The sequence below is a fragment of the Tamandua tetradactyla genome, chromosome 23, assembly GCF_023851605.1.
Source record: "Tamandua tetradactyla isolate mTamTet1 chromosome 23, mTamTet1.pri, whole genome shotgun sequence".
In the NCBI taxonomy this organism is placed as follows: Eukaryota; Metazoa; Chordata; class Mammalia; order Pilosa; family Myrmecophagidae; genus Tamandua; species Tamandua tetradactyla.
In genome coordinates this window covers 14,027,378-14,041,456 of record NC_135349.1, presented here as the reverse complement: position 1 = coordinate 14,041,456, position 14,079 = coordinate 14,027,378, and the positions used below count along the sequence as shown (strand labels likewise).

The following is a 14,079-nucleotide window of genomic DNA, read 5'->3' as shown; positions in this document are numbered from 1 at the left end:
GTCCTGGTGTAGTTGAATTAGAGCATATGTACAAGTCAATGTCTGATGCCAAATGCTGCCTTTAGACAAAGAGAAGCTGTGGGTGAGCTAGGAAGAAAAGCTCTGTCTAAAGTTAATTAAATGTAGCCAAGTACCCCACATTTAGCCAAGTGAACCCACATTTCTGACTTCTGATAGAATTCCCTGATTCAGAATTTTCTTTCTTCTCTTCACACCTCAGTCTGACCCTTTATTGGCTCGGGGCAAGATAGTAGCCTTAAATTTTCTGCAAGTTAAGACCTAGCAGGATATCTGAGCCCAGTTTTGAGGGATAGTCAAGAGCTAGCCATGGTGACAAAAATCCACATAAAGTTATAACCCTAAACCTAATCCCATCAAGATGGTAGCCACAATGGTACCAGGCCATTTATGACTTATGTTCAGGGGCAGGTAGGTTCATATTAGGTACCATACCCAGGCCCACATGGACCTCCTTCCATGGATAATGGGTTTAGAGTCTCATCATCAGGCTTCTGAGTGCCTTCATGAGTTGTTGATGCTCTCACTCCTGGGCCTTGACTCTGTCTTTTCGAATACAGACTGAGTCAGAAGACTCAAACCATATAGGCACTAAGCTTCTCTTCTGGTTTAGCTTTCACTTTGTATGAGGCCCAAGAATGGGATGGGTCCATTGGTTTTCACTTTACGCAATGTCTAAGTGTGACCTGATGTAGGAGAAAAGACCCCTGGAGCATGTGGACCATATGGTCTTGAGTGGCTTCTGGGTGTGTCCCCTGGAGTCAGGAAGATGAGAAGAATGTGTGTCAGTGCATTTCCTCTGGTCTGTTTCTCAATTCATCTAAGGCTTGACATTGTTTAGTTGTGATATAATAGGCCACTATTCAACATTTCTAAGCCTTAGTTTTCTTATCTGTAAAATAAGAGAGTCCAGTAGACGACTACTTCTAAGGCCTTCTTCCTCTAAAACTTTTTGTGTCTTAAGGATTATGGGTAGGGAAAAAGAACAATAATAGGAAAAACCTGTTTTCTGGAAAGCTGTACCTCTCTCCCAAAGACGTTGGTCATTGTCAAACCCAAAATATTTACCAGCTTCCCTCTCCTTGATTTTCACAGCTATGTGTATTTTGAGAGAAATACAACCCATGTGTTTTTTAAATTAATTTACACTTAACTTGACAAAATATTGTTTCTCATAGGTTTTTGATGTCTTGGAAACCTTTTCTGCCTTCTTTATAAGCCATTTCCTTTTTAGAACACAGAGAGTTGGTTGTATTTGCTTCAATAAACTCCTGAGACCTCTCACTTGGGGGTTAAACAGTTCTTGAATTTATTTGAACTTCCAAACCTGTAAGGTTGGATTGGAGCCATCAGCTCTTATCTTTGTGGTCTCTCCTCACAGGAGTATCTGATGCTTTTCCCACCAAAATGAGCCTTATTCGGCTCCTGCATCATCTCTCATTGGTGCAGGATGCATAAATTAAGAGTCATCCAGCTGAAATGTTGTAGACTTGATATAAATGGAGTCTGATCTTCCCCCGTGTCCTGTCCTCATGCTGGGCTGCTGCCTCCTCTCCTTGGCATTTCTGCTACTTGCTGGGAGCAGAGCCCTGCTCTGGTGCACCTGGCAGAGCACAGACCCTTGCTCCTGGTCTCCTCTGCTAGGTGCCTGTATAGCTCTCCAACTCCAGCTAATGACCATGTTCCTGCTATATATAGACTGATTGGCCAGCCATGGATGTCCCATGCCAAATCAGACTCAGGCTGTCAGCATCCCAGTTCATAGATTCCCTCACACGGTTACTTCCTCCAGGAATGTCTGGTAAGGGATGAGCCCCGTTTTCTGCACATCACTGACCTCCAGCCTCTATTCTTTTAGAAAATCTGACTCTGGGCAAGGGTTGGCCTACTGGATTAAACTCGTCTTAAACTCGGTTCTTTGGTTCCACGTTTCTGGTACTTTAAATTGTTGGCTAGTCTCCAAACTGCACAGGCTCCTCCCCACTGGAAATTCTGATCTCCCCACCCTAATACACACTGGGTGAGAGCGAGTGGACTAGCTGCAGGTGAGGCTAGAGAGATAGGTGAAGGCTTCAATTACAGTAGTGGATCTCACATTTCAGCGTGGACCAGAACGTCTGGAAAGCTTGTCAAACTCAGATTGCTGGGCCTCACCCCAGAGTGTCTGATTGTCTAGATTTGGGATGGGACTTGGGAATTTGCATTCCTAACAAGTTCCCAGGAGACGCTGAAGCTGCTGGCCTGGGGACCAGGCTTTGAGAACCATTGTATCAAAGCAAGACTAGCTGTGAGCAGGAATAAGAAGAGCAAGGCTTTGGAAGGAGGCTGTGATGGCTGAACCTGCTGTTATGGGGCCCTGGAGTACTTCCAAGGACAGGCATTGGGCCCTAAACAACCCTACCATGTTGGCTTCCCTAGTCCCCCTGGCCACTCTTGCCTGAAGTGAAGACAGACAAGGATTAAATCATCCACAGAGGTCATCACCTGGAGCAGCCAGTCCCTCCCCAGCCCTTCTCCAGCCTCCCTCTGCCTCCTAAGGCAGCCCTCTCCTGAGTCCCTTCTGCTGAGGAAAGCATGGAGGTGAGAGATGGTGAGTGTAGTCTACATGGGTGAATTGATAAAAAGGAAGCCAAAGAGCCTGTGAAATGCTGAGGTTCATTCTGCCTTTCCTTTTTTGGACTTCAAATCCCCCCCACTTCTGCTCTTTCAAGCGGGAACTTGGCAGCCTCCACTCCTCTCCCTGGCCTTGGAATTGATCTGCGCTGGTGCCCTTTCCAAAGGAGACCAGCCCTCCTGTGCAGACAGATGCGCCCGGCTGCCATTTCAGCAGGCGCATCTTGCACCTGGGTGGAAAAATGGCCATGCTAATAAAGAATTACAATTTACATGAGAATGACAAGGGGGAAACGTGAAGAGACTGATAGGGTTTGCCCACAGCCAAATCCTTTCTGCCTGAGTACATTCGATTTGAATTCCTCTAGAAACACCAGCTCCACTGCGCTTGGGCAATATTGAAAAGGTCAGCGGAGGCAATGTCAGACATGGACTGTGGCTGCTCTACAAGAGCTCTGGTGGCGATGCATAACAATGTATTACAGTGGTCACCAGCACTCTGGCTCTCAGACTGCTCTCTATTTATCGGACAGCAACAGATTTTTCTTTTTCATTCTCTTTCCCATCTTTTTTGTGCTCCCCTTGAATATCGGTATAGAGCCAGCTAATAAGTTTTTCCAAGTCACAGCGAGGATAAATGTTTTGATCTGACCCACGTGCAGCTCTCCTCAGAACATTTGCACATTAAATATAAATCGCTGCAACTCCGGGGGCTTAGAGGTCTGCACACGGCGCTTACCTTGGAGAGCATTTGGCATAACACAAACCTTCTGATCCTCTGCCCTGTTTTGCCTCAGGCATAGTCCTGTTGAGGATCTGTTCTCTGGGCTTTGAGGAAGCAGATCTGTGATTTGTAGGGAATAAACAGTGGATTGGAAGTGAAGAGACCGGAGGGGGTGGGGGCGGGGTGGCTCAGGCTGCGTTCTCCAGAAGCAGACGCTGGGGCAATGTTTGGGGTGCGTGATGCCTATTGGGGATCCCTAGTGAAAGGAAGGGGAAGGAAAGAGAATGGGGCAGAGGAAGAAGTTGAACTGGGTGCCGGTCCTATAAGGGTCAAGCTCGCCCTGGGTCACATGAAACTGTTGGGGCCTTTTGGACCCCACCTCCTCCAGGATGTGGCAGTGGGCACACGGCGGTGGAGCCAGACCTGGAGGTGAGGACAGCTGGGGCCAGCACACCACCAAGTCCAGGCCGTGACCTTGGGGCAAGACACAGCCTTTCTGGCTCTACTTCTGTTCCTTTCAAAGAATGGAACTGGGTTGGATGATCCCTGGGTTTGCTTCTTCCGGATTGTGTGAAACAAGGGCCAGGGGGGGAGGTGTTATCTCTGTTCCCACCCGGCCACAGGGAGGGCTGGCCAGCCTGGGAGGATTCGGAAAGACACACATCTGGGTCACCTTCCTGCCTCTGCCCTACAGAAGCATCTCAGCCATGGGGCCTGGCTTCTCCGCTTGTGCCCAGCCCTGGAACCAGGATATGGGGTGCAGGAGAGGTGTCTGTGCTGGCCATGACCCCTTCCTTCCCTCGTATGTGGTGGGAGATTGCAGGCATCCCCCTCCCTGCCTACATTGCAGACGGCTCTAAAAGTGGGCGGAGAGAGTAACTGGAGCCTAAAGGGCCAAAGCATTTATTGGATTTTAGTCAAATTTTGAGCACAAAGAGAAGATCTGTCAGCAGTCCTGGGAAATAAAAAAAACAAAACACATGACATGTTTTGAAGCAGGTTTTTTAAATACTCGCCTGCAGGGTTACAAAGTGGCAACAATCAAGGCCTGTTTGTGGAATACCTAGCATGCATCAGGAACAGACTTAAAACTTGGGTCCGGGGCCGTGCACGAGACACGGTTGTTTTCGGGCTCTGAGAGACTTAACATCCGGCAGGAAGACAGGCAAAGCAGTGCCATGTAATTAAAACGGTTTCAGCTGCGATGAGAGCCAGGTGGAAAGTGACGTGGGTGCAATGATGGAGAATGACAGAGACCTGCTTGGACGAGGTGAGCAGGGGGGGAGTCTCAGGGCCCAGGGAGAGCCAGGTGAGAGGCAGGTGAGGGTGGAGGGGCTGGAACCCAGAGCACGTGTTTCCGAGAAGTTGTACCAGCCTTTAGAATTCCCGGAACTTACCTATTTGGATGCTGTTCTGTAGTTTCTATAATTTTTTCCTTTTCTCCTATGTGAATATATTTCGATTTGAAAATATCCACCTACCTTGGGTGTTAAACTGGAAAATAGAAAAAAAAAGAGGATTTTTTTTTTTGATCTATAGTTGGACCAGAGGTGAAAGGAGATGTTCACTGGGGCAGTGAGCCTCAGGGGCAAAAATCAAGCCAGATGGGAGACTCCAGCAGCCATGCCACCTGGGGGTAATGGTCCCCCTTCCTCCACCTCAGGCTTCCGTCCTTGCCTAGGTGCCTGTGCGTCCTGGATGCCTTTGGGTGTGTGAGCTTCTCCTCCCGGGGTTTCCTGGCCAGGCAGCCTGTGCTGCAGAGAGAGGGCGTGGATTTGGAGCCCTGGAGCCCTGGCGTGGATTCCGGTTCTGCTGCTTGTTGGTTGAGGCCCTGAGCTCCTTATTTGCCTTTTCTGGGTCTTTCCCTGCCCCTCTGAAGAAAAGGAAAGCACCTGCAGTACTAGTCTCTGGGGTTTGGCCTGCAGAACCTACGGCCTGGAGCAAAGCGGGCGCTTGCTTCCCTCTCAGGTGTATTTAACCTGGCAATCAGAGTAATTTGCTTACAGTGTAAGCCAGGGTCAGAGTAATTTGCTTACAGTGTAAGCCGGGGTCACGTGGCTCCTGTGTTCACAGCCCTCCAGTGGCTCCCGCAAGAGCAGACCCCTGTTCTCTCTGCCTTTGCCTCCTTCTCCCACCCCACTGGCTCCTCACACTTCCTGAATTCCACCAGCATCCTTCTGCCACAGGTCTCCCCACCCGCCCCTCTGGTCTCAACCAGTCTTCCCCATCGCCACAGCTTTCCTTAAATGCTATTTTCGCAGTGAGGTGCTGTACCCCTTTAAATGTATACTCCCCACTTTTTGTCCCCCTTCCTGTCCCCTTATTATTCTCCCATAGCCTTTATCCTATTTTAAATATTTTTTCTTTTATTGATTTATCTCATTGTCTACTCACCCATCAGATTATAAATTCCATGACGGAAGGTTTTTATCTGTTTTGTTTATACCATAGTATGCAGCACCTATCATTTTCACTAGCACATAGTCGGTTTCAAACAATATTTGTTGAATGAATGAAGAATGTTTCTTTCTTCTCTCCTCCCATGATGCTCTGAGGCAGGGTTGGCCTTCCCTCCTTTGTGTTTCTAAAGCATCTTGGCACATTTCTACGTCGTCTTACCCGGGCTTGCCTTCCTGATGTGACACTGAGCTCCTCGAGGATGGGGCTGGTATTTGTCCTCTTGGGGTGTCCTCCAGTGTAGCACAGTGCCTGGCACATGGTCCTGGGTCCAATCACGATAGATCCATTGCAAAGCTGGCATCGAGGGAAAGCTGCCAGGCTCAACGTCTTCTGTGCTCAGACCTCTGAGGAGTCAATTCAACTCAATAAACATTCATTGAGTAATTTCTATATGTCAGACACTGCTCTGGGGACAAAAAAAAAATAAGACAAAATTTCTGTCCTTAAGTCTACTGGTAAAGACAGAGAAAATAGATGCAATTGATTGTTTTTTTTGGGGAGTGGGTGGGTACATGGTCTGGGAATCAAACCTGGGTCTCACCTGGAAGGTGAGCATTCTAACCACTAAACTACAGTTGATTCTTTATATTTGCGGTTATGTCTATAAAGTCACTATGAACGCTGAATTAGCAAAATCTTGAACCGTTGCTCTGAAGGGAAATACAGGGTTAGCGTTCCCATGAGCTTCTAGTCACATTTCATCATCTGATCAATATGTAACAATATTTTATGCATGTCTCTGTTTAAAGACACCTCATGGCTTTTGCTTCCTCCTTAAATTTGGATTAAGTGATTCCCTGAGAAATTCTTTGTTTTACCAGCCTTTTAGAGATTTTTTTAGATGTCCCCTTTTTGTCCCTTCTAGAGACAATACCGTACCTTCAGAGCATTTTAAAGCAACTTTTAAATGCTGTTTATAGTAGGAGAACTGAAATAAGAAGGCAGAGCACCGCTGTTTGACTTCAGTTGGGAACCTGCATGCCCGGCAATTCAAATTTTTCACTGCTCGTCCGTGTCCGTGAATAACTGCAAATGGCCAGGGAAGTGCCACGAATATGGAATCTGCAAATAATGGAGATCGCCTGTAATTCTAATAACATGGTGGTAAATGCCATACTGGAGGTAGGCCAGGGGTGGTGAGAAAGCACATGTGTCTTCTTAGAGGCCATGAGGCCTGCGCTGGGTCTTGACAGTCTGCCACTTCCCAGAGAAGGTGCAGGAGGGAGGGGTGGGGGGTGTGGGAGACAGACTCTCTATATAAAGAAAAAGGCTCGAGCAAAGGCGTGGAAGCATGGAATGGCCATGTGTGTGGGCAGCTGCTCTTGGGTTTTGTGGAAATCCAAAGTGCATGGCAAGGAATGAAGAGAGGTGGGTTTGGAGGAATGCAGATGTGGGGCCAGGTGATGGAGGGTCTTACACGCTGATGAATTTGAGCTTTATTCTGAATGAGGTAGGGAGTCATTGAGGGGAACTGTGAAAGGAGTTGGGGACACTCAGCATGAGGGGCCATTTGCTGTCTTCCATTCTGTGAAGAATTATTATAGGAAGAAGGAGATTTTGCATGTCATTCCACAATGCTGGCTGAAAACAAGCAATACTCTCTTTCTTTTTTTTTGCATAGGCAGGCACTGGGAAATGAAAGCTATACTTTTTTTTATAATCCTCTAAGCTATATTTCTGAGGCTTGGCTGCCTGCGTGGAAGTGCAGACTGCATTCCTGGAGGTTTTGAACCAAGGGATGGAAATTTTGGGTAGTGCTTCTCCACGTGCTTTCAGCGCACACCACCAGCATTAAAACCACCTGGGAGGCCACACTGTCATGTTACTACATCTTCAAAGGATCCTACTTACAAATAGATTCACACCCATAGGAGTGAGGAGCAAGATAAAGAACATGGTTTTTGTTGGGGGAAGTAATTCAATCTACCGTATTCCAGGAATCTGCATTTTAAGCAAGTGTGTCATGAATTTTGAGAACCGTAGCTGGAGATGGGAGTGTTTTGCATAGAGAGCTGGACTGGGTGACCTCTAAGGTTCCTTCCAAAACTTTTGTCTCTTATTGTCCACAGAAGAGGATTTGAGAAGCTATAGCTGGACACTTTTGGCAGGGGGAAGGATGGGAGATGGGATGTGGCCTACAGGTGTCCTTCTAGATCATCTGCCTGACGAATTGTTTTTTATCTCTCTTCCTTTCCTTAGAACTGGCTGTTCTAGGAGGTTTAAAAAAAAAAAAAAAAAGATGGGTCTTTGTCCCAACCCATTTCCTTTAAGTCATTTCAATCCATCTGTTCACTGATGTCAAAGAAATGCACCAGGAGAATGAGATTAATTGGGCTGAGTGTAGATCAGAGTTTAGGAATAGGAAGAAAAGAGGTTCTTTAAATGTGATGACTACTTAGCCCTAATGTGTCCGGTGGAACTAATTTAGTTTTGTAGCCCGCGTGAGCACAGGGAGCCAAAAATAACCACTCACGTTGGCCCTTCCACTTTCAACTTCTTTTGGGCATTAAACCCTCCCTACCTCACCTGCCATGCATCAGGAGGTGGCCTGAAGGTTTGGCCTTTAGTACTTTGTGTTTCTCCCTTATATTTTGTTACCTTCTCAGCTGTGAATGTGAGTGATGAATTTTTCTTATGAAGTCACTGCTGACACCTCATCACAAGAACTTCAGACCTGTTATTCAATTTGTCAAACCAGATGATACAGCCCCTGAACTTGTTTAGAAAACATTTTTACAAAAATTAAATTACACTTTTGCCATCTTCATCCCAGTCTCCAGGGTGGAAAAAAAAAAACAAACCAACTGAGTTGAGCAGTCTTTGTGTGTTCATTTTTGGTTGCACTGCTAGATGCTGAAATGGGCTCCAGCTGGGAAGCTGCGTTCATTCAATGAGAATTTATTGTTTATTTCGTTTTATTTTTTGTTGCCTCCATTATTGTATGGTAAACATTCTTCTCCAGCATTGCTCCAAGATTGGAGAATGCATAATTTAAGTTTCAGAGTCACACCTGTTTTCTATTAGTTGTTGTCCATTATTTTAATTCTCCGCCTATTGCGTGTGTTCTGAAAATGTAAGTAAATCAATGTCTTCATTCAAAAATGAGACCCTGAGTAGCATTTCACAAGCGAAATTTGTATTATCCACATCAAATGTAATGAAGACTTGCAATGAATAACTCTTGATTATCAGGTGCACATATCCTAGGAATCCAAGAAGTAGAATAATTAGGAGCAGCGCGAAGGTTTCCAAGCCATAGATTTCACAGAGGAATCATGCTAAGTGATTGGGTAAAAGAATGAGGGTGCTTCAAAAGTGCTCTCTGGAGAGTGAATGTGAATGCTGCGTTTAATGGAAAATAATCAGAAAACATGCTTTTGACAGAAAAAGAGCAGAGAAAGGAAGAGAGTACCCATTAGGGTCAAGAAACCCTGGTCCAAGTTTCCTCTCTGCCAGTAACCAGTATGATGGTATGAGTTGCTGCCCTTTCTAGAACCCCCTCCCCATTTATTTTTTGATAAAAATGAAAGGATCTCATTTGCCCATTTCAGATAAAGCCTCTGCAAAAATGTCACGACATGGAAGAAAGTGATAGCATGCATTCATCCCAGTATACATCTATATTGGTGTGATATTTTATTTTGTTAAATTAGGTATTTGCGCTAAGTTGTATCTACTTGGTAAACAACTAGTTTTGTTTTTCTAAAAAACACAAAAAAAGTTAGACTCCAGTGGAGAAAATGGTAAGCAATCATTCTCAACCAGATACTTTATCTGAACTACAGTACACAGAAACTGACTTGAGTAACAATTTTCTCAATTTTTCCAGTGATGGGACCAATATCCTTAGCAGGGATATCAGAAGAGGGGGCATCTTCTGGTCTCTTTACATTTGTGCAGTATCCTTCACCAAAGACTTGGACCCAAGAGAACTATAAGTTGTGTGTTCTTGGGAGCTTCTCAGGATTAGTGTTGCTTTCTTCAGAAAATGTGGACTTGGGTGACAAACCTTCTGTCAATGCTTTCTCCATTGCACTTGCATTGGTACCCATATCACACATAGAGAGGTTTCCCTGCATTCTTTGGGGGGTACTGGTTTTGTTAAGCCCAAGGACTTATAATTTCCAGGTGTGTAGTAGATGCCCCACTGTCAACTGAAGTACTGCAGGGAAGGGCTTCTTATTTAACCTGTCTTTTCTCTTCTTAACCATGACATGGCAAGCTCATTCTCCTGATTTGTTAAATTCTTTCTATTTTAAACCTAGATCAAGTCGATGAAGGGTCAGGATTAAAGCCCAGGTTTCTGACTCCTTGAAGAGGGCTCTTTCCACCATAATGCACTGCCTCTTTTCTAGGTGGTTTCCACGTTGTGCTTGGCACACTCAATCATGGAGTACGAATGTAGACTTTAACAACATTAAGTGCGTGCTTGTGTGTGTGTGTGAGAGAGAGTAAATGTGTCATCATAGTGTGGGAAGGTCAGTCCACAGTTGATGGCGTTATGTGCTGGATGTTGGAAAAGGGAAAATATAGTCTAGAGCTGCATGAAAATCCTGACTATTATTTTCTCCCAAATCCCAGTTTCCACTGAAGTTGATGGAATCATCATTCACAGTATTCACCCCTTCCCTCCTTTTATCAGAACTATACATCCTTGGACTTTGCGATATGACTTTGAGGTAGTTCCTGCTGGAGAGAGGGTGGATCCATTTCCTAGTACGATGGATGTTGAGTGTGATCATGTGACCTGCTTTTGCTAATGGAATGTGGGCAAAAGTTATAATGTACATTTGTTTTAATTTCTTTGAAGGCCACTCCTCATCTCTTTGATATCTGTGCATCCCATATGAAAGGCCTTCTGTTACCTGGGGCTAACTACTTAGAGAAGTAGGTAGAGACCAGAGGGGCAGCTTTCCTTCCCCTTTCTGACTGGATTCTATCAGCACAATTGTCTGCAATTCCTTATCATGCTCCACAAATATCATTTCCTTGCCCCAGAGCTTACTAGTTGCTCTTTCCTTTCCTTCCCAGACTAATTTTAATTTGTTCCTTAAGGATCAGCTCAGACAAAACCCCCTAATCCTCTGAGGAGGAAATCTGAGTGCTATGCCCAGGCTTGCGAAGTACTGCTTTGCTCTTTGCTGAAGTATTCTGTGTGTATCTCTCATAGTGGGCTGAGGGGTGTATAGGGGGTGAGGAAGTGGATTCACCCTCAACCCACTACTCTTTCTAGAAGATGGCTATAATCTGTTTCTCTCAATAGGCAGTGAGTTCTTTGAGAATGGCAAGCTAAGTGCTGTTCACCTGGGTAACCTCAGTTGAAAAATAAGTGAAATTGAGCCACCACGATACCATTTGCCCTGCCAGAGCAAGCCTTGCCTGATGCCAGCTCTCACTCTGCCCTTTTCAGTCACATGAGTTGATGTACAGTACTTTATTATCTGAATGACATTTTGTGTTAATTACATTGAGATTTCATCCTAGCTAATATCTGGTATTTTAGCACTATTCTCTTGCTTTCTGATCTCCAGTCTTCCCACCATGGTTTTCACTTGGTCTCACTTATCTTAAGGGGATAACTTATTATGATTTGCTAGGCTGATAGCTAGAAAGGTCACATTCCATGTTTGAAAGTGAACTTCTATAGACATGACATTTATTTGCTGGCTGATGCTACAAATTATCTCTAACTGTTTTTGAGTGTGCAAATTAAAACAATACATTAGGCAGATAATCCTTTAAAGAAAAACATTTTACCCATTAACTAAAGAATAAGTAGGGTGGTGCAATGGTGGCTCAGTGGCAGAATTCTCGCCTGCCATGCCAGAGACCCGGGTTTGATTCCTGGAGCCTGCCCATGCCCCCGAAAAAGAATAAGTAAATGTTCTAAGTAGGCATAAAAACAATAAAAGAAACTTAGATTTTATCTAAAATGTATTTTGAAAGAAAAAGCATAATGTAGCCAGGCAGCTTGGATGTTCAGGCAAGCAATGTGCAGGTCTATAGGAGAGAAAAGGCCTGGTTCCAAGGTGTCTGAGCCTAACATTATGCTAACCTGGTGACTTTGGGGAAGCTACATCCCCTGCTGGCCTTCATTTTTTGCTTCTGTAAAATGAAAGAAGAGAAGCAGATGATCTCCCAGGTCCTTTCCGGCTTTAAACTTCCATGATGTATGGTGGTTTGAATTCAATTGATTATTTTCCAGACTCTTTCGTGTATGTGGCTCAGCCCCAGCTCTCCCTGCTCAACCTTTCTGACAGTGATAAGTTGCAAAGTCATATAGAAGGGAGTTTTCTGTCTTCAATTCAGGAGACATATCTAGCTCTATTACTTGGGGTAACTCAATTCAATTCACATTTGATTCAATGTTGACTGAATAGTTACTTCAGCCAAATTACAAAGGAGGCTCCTGGTTTCCCTTGTGGACCTTGGAAACCTGATGATTTTCTACTCTCTCTCATTCAATCAACAAACATTTATTGATTGTCTACTGTAGTCTGGATATTGAGCATACAAAGATAAATCAAATGGGGCCTCCATCTGTTGAGGGATTACCAAACAGTGCTCTAAATAAAAACAGGCTCTGAAGTCACACTCACTTGGGTTAGACTCCTACCTCTCAATTTCCTGGCTGGGTAAAGTAATTTTATGGATTTATGCTTGATAATTTATTCTGCAAAATTAGTGGTAATAGTAGTATCTATTTTAGAGGGTTTGTGTTAGGACTCAATATATAAAGGCTAGCAAATTAAGTGCTCAATATAGACAGGTTAGTGGCTCATGTGTTATAAAAAGTGTAAGTCCAATAAAAGATTTAAGGGTTTATGTAAAAATGCTTAACTTTCACTGAATTCATGGAAAGACGGCATTTGCACTGGGCTTTGGAAGCATTTTGGGGTCTTGTGGATAGGGAAAGGGTTGAAGGAGACTCTGGACTGAAGGAATGGCAAGACAAAGCTTGCAGCATGCTTGTGATAGGGGATGAAAAGTGAGACCATCAGCCCTAGGAGATAAGATAGGAAATGTAGGATTTAGTCATAATCTGAAGAGCTCTGAACATCAGGGTGAAGGATTCTTTAGTCAATAGGGAGTCATTGAAGGTTTTTCAAGGGAAATGACATCATACCTCAATTTTAGAATTTGAATTCTGGCAAGACAGCAGGTCCCAAGTAGGAGAACAGTCAGGAAGCCAATGCAGAACCCCAGGTAAGCCATCCAGAAGGCTGTAACCAGTGTAGTAGCAGGAGGACAGAGAAGGAGGAGGAATTTAGAGGTAGAGATGACAGGCTTTGGTAACTTATTAGGTGGAGGAGATGAAGAAAGAAGGACAACAGAATGAATGTTGATCCTATCAACTGAGACAGGGAATACAGGATGCCAGTTGGGTTGGAAGATGATGGGGGAGGTAAATTTTTTTGTTTAGTCTTAAAGTACCTATGAACCTCCCTCCTCCTGCCCTCCCTCCTCCCTCCCTCCACATACCCTGTAAGTGATGCTAGGAGTTGAATAAAACAGGCTTGGAAGCCATGGTTGTAGAGCTTGTAACTTAGAGGAACAGAGAACTATGTAGTACCACAAGGAAACAAACAGGGAGCAGGGAAAAAGAATAATAGCAGTGGAGAGCTCAGCGAAGGCCTCTCTGGAAGGTAATGTCCAAGCCAAGACCTGATGGACAAGAGAGGAGAGAGGAGCCTTGTAGGCAGAGGGAATGGCATAGGCACAGGCTCTAGAAAGTAAAGGTGGGCAGTGTGGCTGGTAAAGAGCATGGAATAGGGAAGAAGTCTAGGGATATGCCATTCTTAGGCCTGTAGGATGTCATGAGAATGGGACATAAATAAAGCATGAATTTAACATGAACAGATTTAAATTCTAAAAGAAAATTCTGGGTACTGTATGGTGGAAAAATGTAATTGGGGATATTGGTTAAATGACCATTCCTTTCTAGACATAATGGTGGATGAAATTAGAGTACCTCACAGGTTGGAGCTTGAGCAAAGATTTACTTTGGAGAGGGCTGTCCATGGGAGTGAGTGAAAGGGAGGAATCAAGGACAATTCCCAGATTTCTGGTTTGAGCAATTAGTAACTGGCACCATTTATTTACTATGATGAGGAAGATGGGGAAGGAACAAGAGAGAATCAAGAATATGGGTTTAAACATCATACATTTGAATTATCTGTGAGACTTCAAAAGAACTAACAAGTAGACCATTGGGCACACCAATTTGGAGCTCAAAGAAGAGGTCCATGCTGAAGATAAAATTT

At 44.5% G+C, this 14,079-nt stretch overlaps 1 long non-coding RNA gene across 1 annotated transcript in view; it reads right to left on the bottom strand.

Moving 5' to 3' along the window:
• Positions 1–6,700: 6,700 nt before the first annotated feature.
• LOC143666499 (uncharacterized) overlaps positions 6,701–14,079 on the bottom strand; it is a 59,421-nt gene continuing 52,042 nt past the window's right edge. Inside the window, exon 4 of the long non-coding RNA XR_013167664.1 lies at positions 6,701–6,877. This is a non-coding gene — a long non-coding RNA (uncharacterized LOC143666499). The remainder of the gene's footprint in view (positions 6,878–14,079) is intronic.